General features: G+C 32.8%; 1 non-coding gene across 1 annotated transcript; it reads left to right on the forward strand.

The window, feature by feature from the left end:
- Window positions 1-5,155: 5,155 nt before the first annotated feature.
- Window positions 5,156-5,228, forward strand: Trnav-aac (transfer RNA valine (anticodon AAC)). The gene has a single exon. It is a non-coding gene; the product is annotated as a tRNA-Val (tRNA).
- The last annotated feature ends 1,326 nt before the right edge of the window (window positions 5,229-6,554 follow it).

The raw sequence follows: 6,554 nt of genomic DNA on the forward strand, positions 1-6,554 counted from the left end.
CAAGTAAATTTTGTTCTTATTAGCATTTATAGAACTTAATTTTATTATTTATAATAGAAAAATCTATTGAAATACACAAGAGAAAAATGTACATACACACAATTGAAAAAAAAACAGTGAAATCTAACTTACTATCCCTTCATTGATAAAGTTTATTAACGCTGAAATGACCAATTACAAACGATGTTCACCACATGCCTTCCAAATTTAAAAGTTAACTGTATAAATTGTTTACGCCTTTAAGTTGAAGCTGTGAAAAAATTAAACCGCTAAATTTCACAAAGTAGTAAAAATTAATGTCCGACCGAAAGTTCGGTTTCGGTTTCGGTTGAGTTTCGGCAAAAAAATGAGTTTCGGTTTAGTTTAGACGTACTTTGTATGTTACCCACAGATATTAATTTTAAGTGCTTAGTGATAAGTTGATTGTGTAACTTTTTCAATAAATAAATAAATTAGCCGAGATCCGAGGTTGCCCAACGGTTAGAATACGTTTATCTACACCGAAAATTGCGGGTTTAAGTCCAGGCAGGCACTTATCACTGAATTCACATGTGCTCATTTTGTGTTAATAATTCATTTTGTGTATGAGGACGGAGGAAAACATCGCGAGGAATGTGTATCTAATTTGTGTTGGAATTCTCTCCAGACCTTCTCCTCAAAATGAGAACATACTTTCTCCAAAAGTTTAAAGTTTAAAAACGTACCATGAGACTGAACAACTCTTCGCAAAAAATCTTACGAACGCATCTATAAACAGATTTAAATTGCTCCTTTAATATATTAATTAATATCTTCTAATATAAGAAACATGCATACCCACACACACGCACACACCTCACCGACCCACACACTCACACACACACTCACACAACACGTACCCATTTCATGCAAATATAAATTATAATTAGTGATAAGTACCTATGGTAAATTAAGTTTTGATACTTACCAAAACCTTTACATAGTGCAGAGAATTGTGAATGAACTGTAAGAGGACGGCGCCTGTGTCTGTAACACAGTTTATACTAGCACGGACACAGACGTTCACTCTGACTCAATAATGTATAGCATTGTACCACCTACATATTATATTATATTATTATTAAAGGAATTGAACTATCTATTGAACTATGTAACGTCAGAGTATAACGTGTCAAAAGATTATGAATAATAAATATTATTATTATTATTTATTATACATAAGCCGAGCAGCGGAAATATTACAGGCTCACTTCTCTCTTATTTTACGCTCGACTACGACTTCTACTGTCTTACTCATTACATTACTATTTTTCAAAGAAAACTTGTCGACTATTGTACTTTATATAAAACTCCGTCAATAACACGATTTTACAAGATCCGCTTACGAATGTATCGGGAATCATATTGATGATATTATACGAGAGATTAGGCATTATTTGGTCAAAAAGACATCGGTTTTTTTATTATGTAGTGACCTCTGCCCGAAGGTTATTGAAAGACATGGATATTTAAGCAATAAGACTGCCTTTATGTATAACTTTTTCCGCATTTATTTTCCTCTCGTATTGATTTTGTCATATACAATACGCTTCAGCTCCGTTTATACATCTGATATACCAAATATTATAGATGGTAGTAACCTCTGGTATTGTAAGAAATTTTAATCATTCCTCATATCCACAATGCGGCACCTTGGTAACTAAGATGCTATATTCCTGTAGCTACACTGGCTCACCTTTCCAACCGGAATACAAGAAAACCAAGTATTGCTGTTTGGTGGCAGAATATACGATGAATGATCGGTACCTACCCAGATAGGCTTGCACAAAGATCTACCTTGGTAGCAGGTTTTTGTGTAATTTATGCATGCTGTGTTCAGATGCGTTTAACATCACGGCATCAGTTTCGTCTGGACGGATTTCGAACCTGGGAAATCTCAAGGAAGATCAATCTGTCAGACAATTATGCAGGACATATTATGGTAGCGCACTCTTTATTCCGTCACTCTACTTCCAACATGGACGCAAAGAGTTTAGGCGAGGGGCCAACTGCTTTACGTGCTTTCCGAAGCATGTGAGTGTACACATTTCCAACTTCCAGACTTCGAGCTAATACGTAGAATTTTTCGATAGAAAACCCCAATAACTGATCATCGGCCCGATCTGGAGTTTGAACCCGTTCTGGGTTCAGATCGGAATATGTGTCCTTATATAAACCACTAAACCAAAGAGGCAGTATTCCGACTGATGACTGATCTATTATAATATTTATAAATTGTTACCTGAACACCAAATGAACAATTTACGTTAACTTCATTAGAATAATATCGTTTATTTATTTAATTCCATTAATTACAGTCTAATTACGGCAGTACATAAACTCAGTGCACGAATAAATATATCTTGCTTTATTGTAGACCAACGAATGTATAATTAGCATACTATTATAGTATTTTCATGACGCTATTAATTTGAACCCGAATACAATACACCATCATATAAAAGATGAGGTTATGAGCCCCGTGAGGTTGAATTATTTAACTATATTAGTAGTAAAAATATCCATGCGCACTAACAGTAAAGTAAAAGTCTCCTCTCCCTTTAAGTAGAATATTTGGAACAAATTCCACCACGCTACCTCAATGCAGCCGGTGGATACACATGTGGCAGAATTACGTTGAAATTAGACACATGCAGGTTTCGTCGTGATATTTTCCTTGATGAATACAAGATGAATTAATATAAACACAAATTAAGCACATTGACATTCAGTAGTTCTTGCCTGTGTTTTAACCTGTGATCATCGATTTAGATGCACTTATTCTAATCACTCGGCAACCTCAGTTCAGGTAGCAACTCCTAGCGGTCACTCTATAATAAAAAAATAAAAAATATATAGGAAAATACACCACCACCACCAAGGCACGGACAATGTCTATGGAAAAATAAATATAACAAAATGAAATACTCAGTATTTTACGCTAAAAGAATACTTTCAAAATAGAGTAAATAATCCCAGGATAATTAGAGCTACGAAAGGATTTATTATTTAATGTTTTCTCATCGAAAGTAGATGTGTGTTATAAATGCACTAAACTAGAGTATTGATAGCTCAGTTACATCTATACTTTTCGCAATATATTTCTCATCGACAGTTCACATTCAAGAATTCTCGTAACACCTTACTCGAGCTTTCTGTGGAATACAACACAAAGCCCACCAAATCGATCACCGTGAATTCAATAATTGTTCATAGCACACAGAGTTGCAACGTCCAGACCCTAGATGAATACCGCCGAACATCGGTACCGAGTACGAAGGAAACTTCACTTCTGGCGCACGCTTCGAACAGTAGACACACTAGGCATATTAGTTGATAGGATAAATGTAATTTCTTTACTCCTTTATTTTAATAAATAGTTTAAGTAATTGAGCGTTTTATTTGCGCCTCTCGGTCTCGCCCATTGACACTCGTGAGTTAAATATTCTGTTTATTTGCATCATTCGACATGTCAATTTTAACTTTGAAGTCAATAAAATGTCCAATTCATTTCAGTTTCAACAGGAAAGTTATAAAATAAAGCTACAAAAGCTATAAACATCGAATACTGTAAAACTTCACAGGTTTTACGAGTCAAACAATTTCCGTTAGTAAATAAAGTGAAAACAAAACCAAAATTACATGAATATATCGTATTTCCTTCTGTTTAAAATTTCAAATGATCGTTTTAATGATTCTCTTATTACCAAACATATCTTATTAAGTAATTTAATTTTATCAAAATTAAACGTATATTTAATTTAAATTATAATAAGAATAATATTGGACAACATCACATACATCACTCTGATCCCAATGTAAGTAGCTAAAGCACTCGTGTTATGAAAATCAGAAGTAACGACGGTACCACAAACACCCAGACTCAAGACAATATAGAAAACTAATGAACTTTTTCTACATCGACTCGGTCGGGAATCGAACCCGGGGCCTCGGAGTGGCGTAACCATGAAAACCGGTGTACACTACTCGACCACGGAGGTCGTCTAAATAATGTATTCGCTTTGATCCCGAATTTTCTAGAATAGCTCTTAATTTATGTCTTTGTCCTTATCTAGGTCCCAAGTGGACTTTATGTCAAATTTAATTATGACCATTCGTTTAGTTGTTATGAGGCAACTAGCAGATAAGATTACTTAGTACTCAGTACATTAAATCATATACAAAAAAAATCCAAATCAAAATATACTTTATTCAAGTAGGCGTTTACAAGCACTTTTAAATCGTAATTTTACAAAACTATATTAAGTGTCTTCACTTAATTATATAATTTATTAGGTTATTTTATTATATTAGGTTGATTTAACAATCCAATGACGTAAGGTCATTTTGGTTATATAAATTTATATAGGATCAATCTTATGTAGATATTGGACTATACTTTATAAACCCACGTACACACACAAATTATAAATGAATGTATGCGAACACCGTCTGCCAGTCCCGTGTAAGCTAAGTTCCCACAATGGACTATAAAATTAAAAGAGGTTACTACAATAAATTGATCTGAAACGATGCAAATGATGATATCTAAAAAAAATATGTTTAACGAATTAGTTAATAAAACCTATTAATAAAGTCTACTAATAATTTCTCTGAACCGTTAAATTAAATAGAATTTTATTTAATAATGAAATGCCAAAACGAAGAAATTTTTTAGCTATATTAAATATAATTTTATGTCGTTTTATATATTTATTCAAAGATTAAAATTATTAAATTTTTTTTTAATGGAACCATATAAAATTAGTAATATTATTTAAAGAAAGCGTTTAAATGTAAAATACTTAATAACAGTTAGTTTTCATTTCAACGTGTTATTATTGAAAAACCATTCCGGTCTGTTGGGAAATCGTCAAACAAGTCATTAGGTAGCGAATTACAATGCACTACAATGTGCTACGCTACGCTACAAACTTATCTGCTACGAAATACAATAGGGAAACGACATTTCTCGTTTCGTTTACTTTTAAATTAAACGTAGCATTCTTATTTATTTGTGCAAATATTTCGCTGAAGAAATTTTCAATACTGAATGTGAAATTAAAGTGCTGTAAAAACATTTATCTAATTGAAAGGTATTTTATTGTAATTTAAATATTAGCCGTACTCCATCGTAGTTTCCGTGGTGTAGCGGTGTTCACATCTGCCTAACACGCAGAAGGCCCCCGGTTCGATCCCGGGCGGAAACATTGCTTTTGTTAATTAAAACCTTCCCTTTTTTCTTGATATGTATATATTTACTTATTACTTTAATTTGGTATTATGGTTATAATGTTTCCTTATTTAAAACATAATCGGAAAAATATCATTCATTCATCATCAATCATTTTCAGCATATATATATATACACAATATATACAGCATATATATTTGTACAAACTAAAAAAAACTCTAAAGTAATATACTAAAATATTGACAAGTATAATATAAGTTATGATACTTATATTATCGGTTTAAATACTAATATTTATTTAATCCGTTTAATACTTGAATGAGCATGTATATTAGAGGTGAATCGGGTATAAAAGTTTGTACAAATACTGCTTCATGAAGACTTACTTATGCAATTGGTCCAAAACTTTGTCGAAATAACTTCCAAAGCAAATAAATAAGTACGTGTTTTGCAAGATACAACGGGAAACAAGACACATATCGACGGTAAGAAACTTTTGAGAGGTTACTTCTTTTCTCCATTAGTAGTTTACAACGTTCGAACGATTGTGCTAAGTACATATAAACAGTATTTAATTCTACTGCAAAGAAACGTTGTTCTACTAATAACAAACATCGTCAATTAAAAGTTTAGTTTAAAGAAGTTTTAATTACTTTAAAAAAAGTGAATCATTTGTTTTTATTTTCAATCGAGACTCGATTCAAAGATTTCTTCGTGTAAGAAAATTTTAGTATCTTCAAATTGAATATATGGCTTATTTAAAAATACATATAGTTTCATCTTAATAGGAAATCGTGATGTGTGTCGAATAATCGATGGATGTTGGAGTAGACTGAGCACAACGATCCGCGGTTTAAGCGTGTCGAAAGTGTGTGAAAGGCGAACATTAAAGCTTATAACGTTAGGAGATGCATGTGTCCATTAGGTTAACGATAATAATCTTTGATACCAATCGTTTATTGTCTGAGGAGAAGGTACGGAAATTTATTCACCACGGCGCTCCAACGTCGGTTGTTGGATACACATGTGGCAGTGGCATTGAAATTAGACACATGCAGGTTTCCAGGAATTTAATTATAAGCCCAAATTAATCGTATTAAAAATTCATTGGTACTTGCCTGAGTTGGAATCTGCAATCAGTTACGATGAACGCGTCCGTCCAGTCGTTACTCTGGAAAATCTCGGCTCTTTTGGAATAAGATCCAAACCGTCCCATAAAAGAGAAGGCCTTAGCCCATCAGTGGCACATTAACAGGCTGTTATTTTACTTTTTATAATATTTCGTATTTATTATGGAACTAAATTCAACCAACTCTGTATACATATTTAAATCAATTTTGAT

The sequence above is a fragment of the Vanessa tameamea genome, chromosome 16, assembly GCF_037043105.1.
Source record: "Vanessa tameamea isolate UH-Manoa-2023 chromosome 16, ilVanTame1 primary haplotype, whole genome shotgun sequence".
Classification (NCBI taxonomy): Eukaryota; Metazoa; Arthropoda; class Insecta; order Lepidoptera; family Nymphalidae; genus Vanessa; species Vanessa tameamea.